The sequence below is a fragment of the Theobroma cacao genome, chromosome 7, assembly GCF_053813885.1.
Source record: "Theobroma cacao isolate CCN51 chromosome 7, ASM5381388v1, whole genome shotgun sequence".
Taxonomy (NCBI): domain Eukaryota; kingdom Viridiplantae; phylum Streptophyta; class Magnoliopsida; order Malvales; family Malvaceae; genus Theobroma; species Theobroma cacao.
Genome location: NC_142645.1, coordinates 29,302,446 through 29,318,627, shown reverse-complemented (window position 1 = coordinate 29,318,627; position 16,182 = coordinate 29,302,446).

The window sequence follows — 16,182 nt, the reverse complement described above, 5'->3', positions numbered from 1 at the left end:
CACTCATGCCTAGAAAAGCCTTATTACTCGGTTTAAATGCCTTTATAATCCCATTATTGAATTTATTTTGAATTCTTTTTATATTTTTTGATTAAAACAGATTGTAATTGATTGTTTGCCGTGGGAAACATGGAGCAAAAGCCATCCATTGTCAAGAAAACATCATTTATAGCCACTCATGCCTAGAAAAGGCTTATTACTCGGTTTAAATGCCTTTATAATCCCATTATTGAATTTATTTTGAATTTTTTTTACATTTTTTGATTAAAACATATTGTCATTGATTGTTTGCCTCAGGAAACATGGAGCAAAAGCCATCCATTGTCAACAATAGATCATTTATAGTCACTTATGCCTAGAAAAGCCTTATTACTCGGTTTAAATGCTTTTATAATCCCATTATTGAATTTATTTTGAATTGTTATTACATTTTTTGATTAAAACAGATTGTAATTGATTGTTTGCCTCGGGAAACATGGAGCGAAAGCCATCCATTGTCAAGAAAAGTTCATTTATAGTCACTCATGCCTACAAAAGCCTTATTACTCGGTTTAAATGCCTTTATAATCCCATTATTGAAGTTATTTTGAATTGTTTTTATATTTTTTGATTAAAACAGATTGTAATTGATTGTTTGCCTTGGGAAACATGGAGCAAAAGCCATCCATCGTCAAGAAAAGTTCATTTATAGTCTCTCATGCCTAGAAAAGCCTTAATACTCGTTTTTAATACTTTTATATTTCCATAATTGAATTTAATTTTAATCTTTTTACATTTTTTGATTAAAACAGATTCTAATTGATTGTTTGCCTCGGGAAACGTGGAGTGAAAGCAATCCATTGTCAAGAAAAGATCATTTATAGTCACTCATGCCTAGAAAAGCCTTATTACTCGGTTTAAATGCCTTTATAATCCCATTATTGAATTTATTTTGAATTTTTTTTACATTTTTTGATTAAAACAGATTGTAATTGATTGTTTGCCTCGGGAAACATGGAGCGAAAGCCATCCATAGTGAAGAAAAGTTCATTTATAGTCACTTATGCCTAGCAAAGCCTTATTACTCGGTTTAAATGCCTTTATAATCCCATTATTGAATTTATTTTGAATTGTTTTTAAATTTTTTGATTAAAACAGATTGTAATTGATTGTTTGCCTCGGGAAACGTGGAGCGAAAGCCATCCATTGTCAAGAAAAGATCATTTATAGTCACTCATGCCTAGAAAAGCCTTATTACTCGGTTTAAATGCCTTTATAATCCCATTATTGAATTTATTTTGAATTGTTTTTATATTTTTTGATTAAAACAGATTGTAATTGATTGTTTGCCGTGGGAAACATGGAGCGAAAGCCATCCATTGTCAAGAAAAGATCATTTATAGCCACTCATGCCTAGAAAAGCCTTATTACTCGGTTTAAATGCCTTTATAATCCCATTATTGAATTTATTTTGAATTTTTTTTACATTTTTTGATTAAAACAGATTGTAATTGATTGTTTACCTCGGGAAATATGGAGCGAAAGCCATCCATTGCCAAGAAAAGATCATTTATAGACACTCATGCCTAGAAAAGCCTTATTACTCGGTTTAAATGCCTTTATAATCCCATTATTGAATTTATTTTGAATTGTTTTTACATTTTTTGATTAAAACAGATTGTAATTGATTGTTTACCTCGGGAAACATGGAGCGAAAGCCATCCATAGTCAAGAAAAGTTCATTTATAGTCACTTATGCCTAGCAAAGCCTTATTACTCGGTTTAAATGCCTTTATAATCCCATTATTGAATTTATTTTGAATTTTTTTTACATTTTTTGATTAAAACATATTGTAATTGATTGTTTGCCTCGGGAAACATGGAGCAAAACCCATCCATTGTCAAGAATAGATCATTTATAGTCACTCATGCCTAGAAAAGCCTTATTACTCGGTTTAAATGCTTTTATAATCCCATTATTGAATTTATTTTGAATTTTTTTTACATTTTTTGATTAAAACAGATTGTAATTGATTGTTTGCCTCGCGAAATATGGAGCGGAAGCCATCCATAGTCAACAAAAGTTCATTTATAGTCACTTATACCTAGCAAAGCCTTATTACTCGATTTAAATGCCTTTATAATCCCTTTATTGAATTTATTTTGAATTGTTTTTACATTTTTTGATTAAAACAGATTGTAATTGATTGTTTGCCTCGGGAAACATGGAGCGAAAGCCATCCATTGTCAAGAAAAGATCATTTATAGTCACTCATGCCTAGAAAAGCCTTATTACTCGGTTTAAATGCCTTTATAATCCCATTATTGAATTTATTTTGAATTGTTTTTATATTTTTTGATTAAAACATATTGTAATTGATTGTTTGCCGTGGGAAACATGGAGCGAAAGCCATCCATTGTCAAGAAAAGATCATTTATAGTCACTCATGCCTAGAAAAGCCTTATTACTTAGTTTAAATGCCTTTATAATCCCATTATTGAATTTATTTTGAATTGTTTTTACATTTTTGAGTAAAACAGATTGTAATTGATTGTTTGCCTCGGGAAATATGGAGCGAAAGCCATCCATTGTCAAGAAAAGATCATTTATAGGCACTCATGCCTAGAAAAGCCTTATTTCTAGGTTTAATGGCCTTTGTAATCCCATTATTGAATTTATTTTGAATTGTTTTTACATTTTTTGATTAAAACATATTGTAATTGATTGTTTACCTCGGGAAACATGGAGCGAAAGCCATCCATTGTCAAGAAAAGATCATTTATAGCCACTCATGCCTAGAAAAGCCTTATTACTCGGTTTAAATGCCTTTATAATCCCATTATTGAATTTATTTTGAATTGTTTTTATATTTTTTGATTAAAACAGATTGTAATTGATTGTTTGCCGTGGGAAACATGGAGCAAAAGCCATCCATTGTCAAGAAAACATCATTTATAGCCACTCATGCCTAGAAAAGCCTTATTACTCGGTTTAAATGCCTTTATAATCCCATTATTGAATTTATTTTGAATTTTTTTTACATTTTTTGATTAAAACATATTGTAATTGATTGTTTGCCTCAGGAAACATGGAGCAAAAGCCATCCATTGTCAAGAATAGATCATTTATAGTCACTTATGCCTAGAAAAGCCTTATTACTCGGTTTAAATGCTTTTATAATCCCATTATTGAATTTATTTTGAATTGTTATTACATTTTTTGATTAAAACAGATTGTAATTGATTGTTTGCCTCGGGAAACATGGAGCGAAAGCCATCCATTGTCAAGAAAAGTTCATTTATAGTCACTCATGCCTAGAAAAGCCTTATTACTCGGTTTAAATGCCTTTATAATCCCATTATTGAAGTTATTTTGAATTGTTTTTATATTTTTTGATTAAAACAGATTGTAATTGATTGTTTGCCTTGGGAAACATGGAGCGAAAGCCATCCATCGTCAAGAAAAGTTCATTTATAGTCTCTCATGCCTAGAAAAGCCTTAATACTCGTTTTAAATACTTTTATAATCCCATAATTGAATTTAATTTTAATCTTTTTACATTTTTTGATTAAAACAGATTCTAATTGATTGTTTGCCTCGGGAAACGTGGAGTGAAAGCAATCCATTGTCAAGAAAAGATCATTTATAGTCACTCATGCTTAGAAAAGCCTTATTACTCGGTTTAAATGCCTTTATAATCCCATTATTGAATTTATTTTGAATTTTTTTTACATTTTTGATTAAAACAGATTGTAATTGATTGTTTGCCTCGGGAAACATGGAGGGAAAGCCATCCATAGTGAAGAAAAGTTCATTTATAGTCACTTATGCCTAGCAAAGCCTTATTACTCGGTTTAAATGCCTTTATAATCCCATTATTGAATTTATTTTGAATTGTTTTTACATTTTTTGATTAAAACAGATTGTAATTGATTGTTTGCCTCGGGAAACATGGAGCGAAAGCCATCCATTGTCAAGAAAAGATCATTTATAGTCACTCATGCCTAGAAAAGCCTTATTACTCGGTTTAAATGCCTTTATAATCCCATTATTGAATTTATTTTGAATTGTTTTTATATTTTTTGATTAAAACAGATTGTAATTGATTGTTTGCCGTGGGAAACATGGAGCGAAAGCCATCCATTGTCAAGAAAAGATCATTTATAGCCACTCATGCCTAGAAAAGCCTTATTACTCGGTTTAAATGCCTTTATAATCCCATTATTGAATTTATTTTGAATTTTTTTTACATTTTTTGATTAAAACATATTGTAATTGATTGTTTACCTCGGGAAATATGGAGCGAAAGCCATCCATTGCCAAGAAAAGATCATTTATAGTCACTCATGCCTAGAAAAGCCTTATTACTCGGTTTAAATGCCTTTATAATCCCATTATTGAATTTATTTTGAATTGTTTTTACATTTTTTGATTAAAACAAATTGTAATTGATTGTTTGCCTCGGGAAACATGGAGCGAAAGCCATCCATTGTCAAGAAAAGATCATTTATAGCCACTCATGCCTAGAAAAGCCTTATTACTCGGTTTAAATGCCTTTATAATCCCGTTATTCAATTTATTTTGAATTGTTTTTATATTTTTTTATTAAAACAGATTGTAATTGATTTTTTGCCGCGGGAAACATGGAGCGAAAGCCATCCATTGTCAAGAAAAGATCATTTATAGTCACTCATGCCTAGAAAAGCCTTATTACTCGGTTTAAATGCCTTTATAATCCCATTAATGAATTTATTTTGAATTTTTTTTACATTTTTTGATTAAAACAGATTGTAATTGATTGTTTGCCTCGAGAAACATGGAGCGAAAGCCATCCATTGTCAAGAAAAGATCATTTATAGCCACTCATGCCTAGAAAAGCCTTATTACTCGGTTTAAATGCCTTTATAATCCCATTATTGAATTTATTTTGAATTGTTTTTATATTTTTTGATTAAAACAGATTGTAATTGATTGTTTGCCGTGGGAAACATGGAGCGAAAGCCATCCATTGTCAAGAAAAGATCATTTATAGTCACTTATGCCTAGAAAAGCCTTATTACTCGGTTTAAATGCCTTTATAATCCCATTATTGAATTTATTTTGAATTTTTTTTACATTTTTTGATTAAAACAGATTGTAATTGATTGTTTACCTCGGCAAATATGGAGCGAACGCCATCCATTGCCAAGAAAAGATCATTTATAGTCACTCATGCCTAGAAAAGCCTTATTACTCGGTTTAAATGCCTTTATAATCCCATTATTGAATTTATTTTGAATTGTTTTTACATTTTTTGATTAAAACAGATTGTAATTGATTGTTTGCCGCGAGAAACATGGAGCGAAAGCCATCCATTGTCAAGAAAAGATCATTTATAGTCACTCATGCCTAGAAAAGCCTTATTACTCGGTTTAAATGCCTTTATAATCCCATTATTGAATTTATTTTGAATTGTTTTTATATTTTTTGATTAAAACAGATTGTAAATGATTGTTTGTCGTGGGAAACATGGAGCGAAAGCCATCCATTGTCAAGAAAAGATCATTTATAGCCACTCATGCCTAGAAAAGCCTTATTACTCGGTTTAAATGCCTTTATAATCCCATTATTGAATTTATTTTGAATTTTTTTTACATTTTTTGATTAAAACAGATTGTAATTGATTGTTTGCCGTGGGAAACATGGAGCGAAAGCCATCCATTGTCAAGAAAAGATCATTTATAGTCACTCATGCCTAGAAAAGCCTTATTACTCGGTTTAAATGCCTTTATAATCCCATTATTGAATTTATTTTGAATTTTTTTTACATTTTTTGACTAAAACAGATTGTAATTGATTGTTTGCCTCGAGAAACATGGAGCGAAAGCCATCCATTGTCAAGAAAAGATCATTTATAGCCACTCATGCCTAGAAAAGCCTTATTACTCGGTTTAAATGCCTTTATAATCCCATTATTGAATTTATTTTGAATTTTTTTTTACATTTTTTGATTAAAACAGATTGTAATTGATTGTTTGCCGTGGGAAACATGGAGCGAAAGCCATCCATTGTCAAGAAAAGATCATTTATAGTCACTCATGCCTAGAAAAGCCTTATTACTCGGTTTAAATGCCTTTATAATCCCATTATTGAATTTATTTTGAATTTTTTTTACATTTTTTGATTAAAACAGATTGTAATTGATTGTTTGCCTCGAGAAACATGGAGTTAAAGCCATCCATTGTCAAGAAAAGATCATTTATAGCCACTCATGCCTAGAAAAGCCTTATTACTCGGTTTAAATGCCTTTATAATCCCATTATTGAATTTCTTTTGAATTGTTTTTATATTTTTTGGTTAAAACAGATTGTAATTGATTGTTTGCCGTGGGAAACATGGAGCGAAAGCCATCCATTGTCAAGAAAAGATCATTTATAGTCACTCATGCCTAGAAAAGCCTTATTACTCGGTTTAAATGCCTTTATAATCCCATTATTGAATTTATTTTGAATTGTTTTTATATTTTTTGATTAAAACATATTGTAATTGATTGTTTGCCGTGGGAAACATGGAGCGAAAGCCATCCATTGTCAAGAAAAGATCATTTATAGCAACTCATGCCTAGAAAAGCCTTATTACTCGGTTTAAATGCCTTTATAATCCCATTATTGAATTTATTTTGAATTTTTTTTACATTTTTTGATTAAAACAGATTGTAATTGATTGTTTACCTCGGGAAATATGGAGCGAAAGCCATCCATTGCCAAGAAAAGATCATTTATAGTCACTCATGCCTAGAAAAGCCTTATTACTCGGTTTAAATGCCTTTATAATCCCATTATTGAATTTATTTTGAATTGTTTTTACATTTTTTGATTAAAACAAATTGTAATTGATTGTTTGCTTTGGGAAACATGGAGCGAAAGCCATCCATTGTCAAGAAAAGATCATTTATAGCCACTCATGCCTAGAAAAGCCTTATTACTCGGTTTAAATGCCTTTATAATCCCGCTATTGAATTTAATTTGAATTGTTTTTATATTTTTTTATTAAAACAGATTGTAATTGATTGTTTGTCGTGGGAAACATGGAGCGAAAGCCATCCATTGTCAAGAAAAGATCATTTATAGTCACTCATGCCTAGAAAAGCCTTATTACTCGGTTTAAATGCCTTTATAATCCCATTATTGAATTTATTTTGAATTTTTTTTACATTTTTTGATTAAAACAGATTGTAATTGATTGTTTTCCCCGAGAAACATGGAGCGAAAGCCATCCATTGTCAAGAAAAGATCATTTATAGCCACTCATGCCTAGAAAAGCCTTATTACTCGGTTTAAATGCCTTTATAATCCCATTATTGAATTTATTTTGAATTGTTTTTATATTTTTTGATTAAAACAGATTGTAATTGATTGTTTGCCGTGGGAAACATGGAGCGAAAGCCATCCACTGTCAAGAAAAGATCATTTATAGCCACTCATGCCTAGAAAAGCCTTATTACTCGGTTTAAATGCCTTTATAATCCCATTATTGGATTTATTTTGAATTTTTTTTACATTTTTTGATTAAAACAGATTGTAATTGATTGTTTACCTCGGGAAACATGGAGCGAAAGCCATCCATAGTCAAGAAAAGTTCATTTATAGTCACTTATGCCTAGCAAAGCCTTATTACTCGGTTTAAATGCCTTTATAATCCCATTATTGAAATTATTTTGAATTGTTTTTATATTTTTTGATTAAAACAGATTGTAATTGATTGTTTGCCATGGGAAACATAGAGCGAAAGCCATCCATTGTCAAGAAAAGTTCATTTATAGTCACTTATGCCTAGAAAAGCCTTATTACTCGGTTTAAATGCCTTTATAATCCCATTATTGAAGTTATTTTGAATTGTTTTTATATTTTTTGATTAAAACAGATTGTAATTGATTGTTTGCCTTGGGAAACATGGAGCGAAAGCCATCCATCGTCAAGAAAAGTTCATTTATAGTCAATCATGCCTACAAAAGCCTTAATACTCGTTTTAAATGCTTTTATAATCCCATAATTGAATTTAAGTTGAATCTTTTTACATTTTTTGATTAAAGCAGATTCTAATTGATTGTTTGACTCGGGAAACGTGGAGTGAAAGCCATCCATTCTCAAGAAAATATCATTTATAGTCACTCATGCCTAGAAAAGCCTTATTACTCGGTTTAAATGCCTTTATAATCGCATTATTGAATTTATTTTGAATTTTTTTTACATTTTTTGGTTAAAACAGATTGTAATTGATTGTTTGCCTCGGGAAACATGGAGCGAAAGCCATCCATAGTCAAGAAAAGTTCATTTATAGTCACTTATGCCTAGCAAAGCCTTATTACTCGGTTTAAATGCCTTTATAATCCCATTATTGAATTTATTTTGAATTGTTTTTACATTTTTTGGTTAAAACATATTGTAATTGATTGTTTGCCTCAGGAAACATGGAGTGAAAGCCATCCATTGGCAAGAAAAGATCATTAATAGCCACTCATGCCTAGAAAAACCTTATTACTCGGTTTAAATGCCTTTATAATCCCATTATTGAATTTATTTTGAATTGTTTTTACATTTTTTTATTAAAACAGATTGTAATTGATTGTTTGCCTCGGGAAAAATGGAGCGAAAACCATCCATTGTCAAGAAAAGATCATTTATAGTCACTCATGCCTAGAAAAGCCTTATTACTCGGTTTAAATGCCTTTATAATCCCATTATTGATTTTATTTTGAATTTTTTTTACATTTTTTTATTAAAACAGATTGTAATTGATTGTTTACCTCGGGAAACATGGAGCGAAAGCCATCCATAGTCAAGAAAAGTTCATTTACAGTCACTTATACCTAGCAAAGCCTTATTACTCGGTTTAAATGCCTTTATAATCCCATTATTGAATTTTTTTTGAATTTTTTTTTCATTTTTTGATTAAAACATATTGTAATTGATTGTTTGCCTCGGGAAACATGGAGCAAAACCCATCCATTGTCAAGAATAGATCATTTATAGTCACTCATGCCTAGAAAAGCCTTATTACTCGGTTTAAATGCTTTTATAATCCCATTATTGAATTTATTTTGAATTGTTTTTACATTTTTTGATTAAAACAGATTGTAATTGATTGTTTGCCTCGGGAAACATGGAGCAAAACCCATCCATTGTCAAGAATAGATCATTTATAGTCACTTATGCCTAGAAAAGCCTTATTACTCGGTTTAAATGCTTTTATAATCCCATTACTGAATTTATTTTGAATTGTTTTTACATTTTTTGATTAAAACAGATCTTAATTGATTGTTTGCCTCGGGAAACATGGAGCGAAAGCCATCCATTGTCAAGAAAAGATCATTTATAGTCACTCATGCCTCGAAAAGCCTTATTACTTAGTTTAAATGCCTTTATAATCCCATTATTGAATTTATTTTGAATTGCTTTTACATTTTTTGATTAAAACAGATTGTAATTGATTGTTTGCCTCGGGAAATATGGAGCGAAAGCCATCCATTGTCAAGAAAAGATCATTTATAGTCACTCATGCCTAGAAAAGCCTTATTACTCGGTTTAAATGCCTTTATAATCCCATTATTGAATTTATTTTGAATTTTTTTTTACATTTTTTGATTAAAACATATTGTAATTGTTTGTTTGCCTCGGGAAACGTGGAGCAAAACCCATCCATTGTCAAGAATAGATCATTTATAGTCACTGATGCCTAAAAAAGCTTTATTACTCGGTTTAAATGCCTTTATAATCCCATTATTGAATTTATTTTGAATTTTTTTTACATTTTTTGATTAAAACAGATTGTAATTGATTGTTTGCCTCAGGAAACATGGAGCGAAAGCCATCCATTTTCAAGAAAAGATCATTTATAGTCACTCATGCCTAGAAAAGCCTCATTTCTCGGTTTAAATGCCTTTATAATCCCATTATTGAATTTATTTTCAATTTTTTTTACATTTTTTGATTAAAACATATTGTAATTGTTTGTTTGCCTCGGGAAACATGGAGCAAAACCCATCCATTGTCAAGAATAGATCATTTATAGTCACTTATGCCTAAAAAAGCCTTATTACTCGGTTTAAATGCCTTTATAATCCCATTATTGAATTTATTTTGAATTTGTTTTACATTTTTTGATTAAAAGATATTGTAATTGATTGTTTGCCTCGGGAAACATGGAGCGAAAGCCATCCATTGTCAAGAAAAGATCATTTATAGTCACTCATGCCTAGAAAAGCCTTATTACTTGGTTTAAATGCCTTTATAATCTCATTATTGAATTTATTTTGAATTTTTTTTACATTTTTTGTTTAAAACATATTGTAATTGATTGTTTGCCTTGGGAAACATGGAGCAAATCCCATCCATTGTCAAGAATAGATCATTTATAGTCACTTATGCCTAGAAAAGCCTTATTACTCGGTTTAAATGCTTTTATAATCCCATTATTGAATTTATTTTGAATTGTTTTTACATTTTTTGATTAAAACAGATCTTAATTGATTGTTTGCCTCGGGAAACATGGAGCTAAAGCCATCCATTGTCAAGAAAAGGTCATTTATAGCCACTCATGCCTAGAAAAGCCTTATTACTCGGTTTAAATGCCTTTATAATCCCATTATTTAATTTATTTTGAATTGTTTTTATATTTTATGATTAAAACAGGTTGTAATTTATTGTTTGCCGTGGGAAACATGGAGCGAAAGCCATCCATTGTCAAGAAAAGATCATTTATAGTCACTCATGCCTAGAAAAGCCTTATTACTCGGTTTAAATGCCTTTATAATCCCATTATTGAATTTATTTTGAATTTTTTTTACATTTTTTGATTAAAACAGATTGTAATTGATTGTTTACCTCGGGAAACATGGAGCGAAAGCCATCCATAGTCAAGAAAAGTTCATTTATAGTCACTTATGCCTAGCAAAGCCTTATTACTCGGTTTAAATGCCTTTATAATCCCATTATTGAATTTATTTTGAATTTTTTTTACATTTTTTGATTAAAACATATTGTAATTGATTGTTTGCCTCGGGAAACATGGAGCAAAACCCATCCATTGTCAAGAATAGATCATTTATAGTCACTCATGCCTAGAAAAGCCTTATTACTCGGTTTAAATGCTTTTATAATCTCATTATTGAATTTATTTTGAATTTTTTTTACATTTTTTGATTAAAACAGATTGTAATTGATTGTTTGCCTCGGGAAACATGGAGCGAAAGCCATCCATAGTCAAGAAAAGTTCATTTATAGTCACTTATACCTAGCAAAGCCTTATTACTCGATTTACATGCCTTTATAATCCCATTATTGAATTTATTTTGAATTGTTTTTACATTTTTTGATTAAAACAGATTGTAATTGATTGTTTGCCTCGGGAAACATGGAGCGAAATCCATCCATTGTCAAGAAAAGATCATTTATAGTCACTCATGCCTAGAAAAGCCTCATTTCTCGGTTTAAATGCCTTTATAATCCCATTATTGAATTTATTTTCAATTTTTTTTACATTTTTTGATTAAAACAGATTGTAATTGATTGTTTGCCTTGGGAAACATGGAGCGAAAGCCATCCATAGTGAAGAAAAGTTCATTTATAGTCACTTATGCCTAGCAAAGCCTTATTACTCGGTTTAAATGCCTTTATAATCCCATTATTGAATTTATTTTGAATTGTTTTTACATTTTTTGATTAAAACAGATTGTAATTGATTGTTTGCCTCGGGAAACATGGAGCGAAAGCCATCCATTTTCAAGAAAAGATCATTTATAGTCACTCATGCCTGGAAAAGCCTCATTTCTCGGTTTAAATGCCTTTATAATCCCATTATTGAATTTATTTTCAATTTTTTTTACATTTTTTGATTAAAACAGATTGTAATTGATTGTTTGCCTTGGGAAACATGGAGCGAAAGCCATCCATAGTGAAGAAAAGTTCATTTATAGTCACTTATGCCTAGCAAAGCCTTATTACTCGGTTTAAATGCCTTTATAATCCCATTATTGAATTTATTTTGAATTGTTTTTACATTTTTTGATTAAAACAGATTGTAATTGATTGTTTGCCTCGGGAAACATGGAGCGAAAGCCATCCATTTTCAAGAAAAGATCATTTATAGTCACTCATGCCTAGAAAAGCCTCATTTCTCGGTTTAAATGCCTTTATAATCCCATTATTGAATTTATTTTCAATTTTTTTTACATTTTTTGATTAAAACAGATTGTAATTGATTGTTTGCCTTGGGAAACATGGAGCGAAAGCCATCCATAGTGAAGAAAAGTTCATTTATAGTCACTTATGCCTAGCAAAGCCTTATTACTCGGTTTAAATGCCTTTATAATCCCATTATTGAATTTATTTTGAATTGTTTTTACATTTTTTGATTAAAACAGATTGTAATTAATTGTTTGCCTCGGGAAACATGGAGCAAAAACCATCCATTGTCAATAAAAGATCATTTATAGTCACTCATGCCTAGAAAAGCCTTATTACTCGGTTTAAATGCCTTTATAATCCCATTATTGAATTTATTTTGAATTGTTTTTACATTTATTTATTAAAACAGATTGTAATTGATTGTTTGCCTCGGGAAACATGGAGCGAAAGCCATCCATTGTCAAGAAAAGATCATTTATAGTCACTCATGCCTAGAAAAGCCTCATTTCTCGGTTTAAATGCCTTTATAATCCCATTATTGAATTTATTTTCAATTTTTTTTACATTTTTTGATTAAAACATATTGTAATTGTTTGTTTGCCTCGGGAAACATGGAGCAAAACCCATCCATTGTCAAGAATAGATCATTTATAGTCACTTATGCCTAAAAAAGCCTTATTACTCGGTTTAAATGCCTTTATAATCCCATTATTGAATTTATTTTGAATTTGTTTTACATTTTTTGATTAAAACATATTGTAATTGATTGTTTGCATCGGGAAACATGGAGCGAAAGCCATCCATTGTCAAGAAAAGATCATTTATAGTCACTCATGCCTAGAAAAGCCTTATTACTCGGTTTAAATGGCTTTATAATCCCATTATTGAATTTATTTTGAATTTTTTTTACATTTTTTGATTAAAACAGATTGTAATTGATTGTTTGCCTTGGGAAACATGGAGCGAAAGCCATCCATAGTGAAGAAAAGTTCATTTATAGTCACTTATGCCTAGCAAAGCCTTATTACTCGGTTTAAATGCCTTTATAATCCCATTATTGAATTTATTTTGAATTGTTTTTACATTTTTTGATTAAAACAGATTGTAATTGATTGTTTGCCTCGGGAAACATGGAGCGAAAGCCATCCATTTTCAAGAAAAGATCATTTATAGTCACTCATGCCTGGAAAAGCCTCATTTCTCGGTTTAAATGCCTTTATAATCCCATTATTGAATTTATTTTCAATTTTTTTTACATTTTTTGATTAAAACATATTGTAATTGTTTGTTTGCCTCGGGAAACATGGAGCAAAACCCATCCATTGTCAAGAATAGATCATTTATAGTCACTTATGCCTAAAAAAGCGTTATTACTCGGTTTAAATGCCTTTATAATCCCATTATTGAATTTATTTTCAATTTTTTTTACATTTTTTGATTAAAACATATTGTAATTGATTGTTTGCCTCGGGAAACATGGAGCGAAAGCCATCCATTGTCAAGAAAAGATCATTTATAGTCACTCTTGCCTAGAAAAGCCTTATTACTCGGTTTAAATGCCTTTATAATCCCATTATTGAATTTTTTTTGAATTTTTTTTTCATTTTTTGATTAAAACATATTGTAATTGATTGTTTGCCTCGGGAAACATGGAGCAAAACCCATCCATTGTCAAGAATAGATCATTTATAGTCACTCATGCCTAGAAAAGCCTTATTACTCGGTTTAAATGCTTTTATAATCCCATTATTGAATTTATTTTGAATTGTTTTTACATTTTTTGATTAAAACAGATTGTAATTGATTGTTTGCCTCGGGAAACATGGAGCAAAACCCATCCATTGTCAAGAATAGATCATTTATAGTCACTTATGCCTAGAAAAGCCTTATTACTCGGTTTAAATGCTTTTATAATCCCATTACTGAATTTATTTTGAATTGTTTTTACATTTTTTGATTAAAACAGATCTTAATTGATTGTTTGCCTCGGGAAACATGGAGCGAAAGCCATCCATTGTCAAGAAAAGATCATTTATAGTCACTCATGCCTCGAAAAGCCTTATTACTTAGTTTAAATGCCTTTATAATCCCATTATTGAATTTATTTTGAATTGTTTTTACATTTTTTGATTAAAACAGATTGTAATTGATTGTTTGCCTCGGGAAATATGGAGCGAAAGCCATCCATTGTCAAGAAAAGATCATTTATAGTCACTCATGCCTAGAAAAGCCTTATTACTCGGTTTAAATGCCTTTATAATCCCATTATTGAATTTATTTTGAATTTTTTTTTACATTTTTTGATTAAAACATATTGTAATTGTTTGTTTGCCTCGGGAAACGTGGAGCAAAACCCATCCATTGTCAAGAATAGATCATTTATAGTCACTGATGCCTAAAAAAGCTTTATTACTCGGTTTAAATGCCTTTATAATCCCATTATTGAATTTATTTTGAATTTTTTTTACATTTTTTGATTAAAACAGATTGTAATTGATTGTTTGCCTCAGGAAACATGGAGCGAAAGCCATCCATTTTCAAGAAAAGATCATTTATAGTCACTCATGCCTAGAAAAGCCTCAATTCTCGGTTTAAATGCCTTTATAATCCCATTATTGAATTTATTTTCAATTTTTTTTACATTTTTTGATTAAAACATATTGTAATTGTTTGTTTGCCTCGGGAAACATGGAGCAAAACCCATCCATTGTCAAGAATAGATCATTTATAGTCACTTATGCCTAAAAAAGCCTTATTACTCGGTTTAAATGCCTTTATAATCCCATTATTGAATTTATTTTGAATTTGTTTTACATTTTTTGATTAAAAGATATTGTAATTGATTGTTTGCCTCGGGAAACATGGAGCGAAAGCCATCCATTGTCAAGAAAAGATCATTTATAGTCACTCATGCCTAGAAAAGCCTTATTACTTGGTTTAAATGCCTTTATAATCTCATTATTGAATTTATTTTGAATTTTTTTTACATTTTTTGTTTAAAACATATTGTAATTGATTGTTTGCCTTGGGAAACATGGAGCAAATCCCATCCATTGTCAAGAATAGATCATTTATAGTCACTTATGCCTAGAAAAGCCTTATTACTCGGTTTAAATGCTTTTATAATCCCATTATTGAATTTATTTTGAATTGTTTTTACATTTTTTGATTAAAACAGATCTTAATTGATTGTTTGCCTCGGGAAACATGGAGCTAAAGCCATCCATTGTCAAGAAAAGATCATTTATAGCCACTCATGCCTAGAAAAGCCTTATTACTCGGTTTAAATGCCTTTATAATCCCATTATTTAATTTATTTTGAATTGTTTTTATATTTTATGATTAAAACAGGTTGTAATTTATTGTTTGTCGTGGGAAACATGGAGCGAAAGCCATCCATTGTCAAGAAAAGATCATTTATAGTCACTCATGCCTAGAAAAGCCTTATTACTCGGTTTAAATGCCTTTATAATCCCATTATTGAATTTATTTTGAATTTTTTTTACATTTTTTGATTAAAACAGATTGTAATTGATTGTTTACCTCGGGAAACAAGGAGCGAAAGCCATCCATAGTCAAGAAAAGTTCATTTATAGTCACTTATGCCTAGCAAAGCCTTATTACTCGGTTTAAATGCCTTTATAATCCCATTATTGAATTTATTTTGAATTTTTTTTACATTTTTTGATTAAAACATATTGTAATTGATTGTTTGCCTCGGGAAACATGGAGCAAAACCCATCCATTGTCAAGAATAGATCATTTATAGTCACTCATGCCTAGAAAAGCCTTATTACTCGGTTTAAATGCTTTTATAATCTCATTATTGAATTTATTTTGAATTTTTTTTACATTTTTTGATTAAAACAGATTGTAATTGATTGTTTGCCTCGGGAAACATGGAGCGAAAGCCATCCATAGTCAAGAAAAGTTCATTTATAGTCACTTATACCTAGCAAAGCCTTATTACTCGATTTACATGCCTTTATAATCCCATTATTGAATTTATTTTGAATTGTTTTTACATTTTTTGATTAA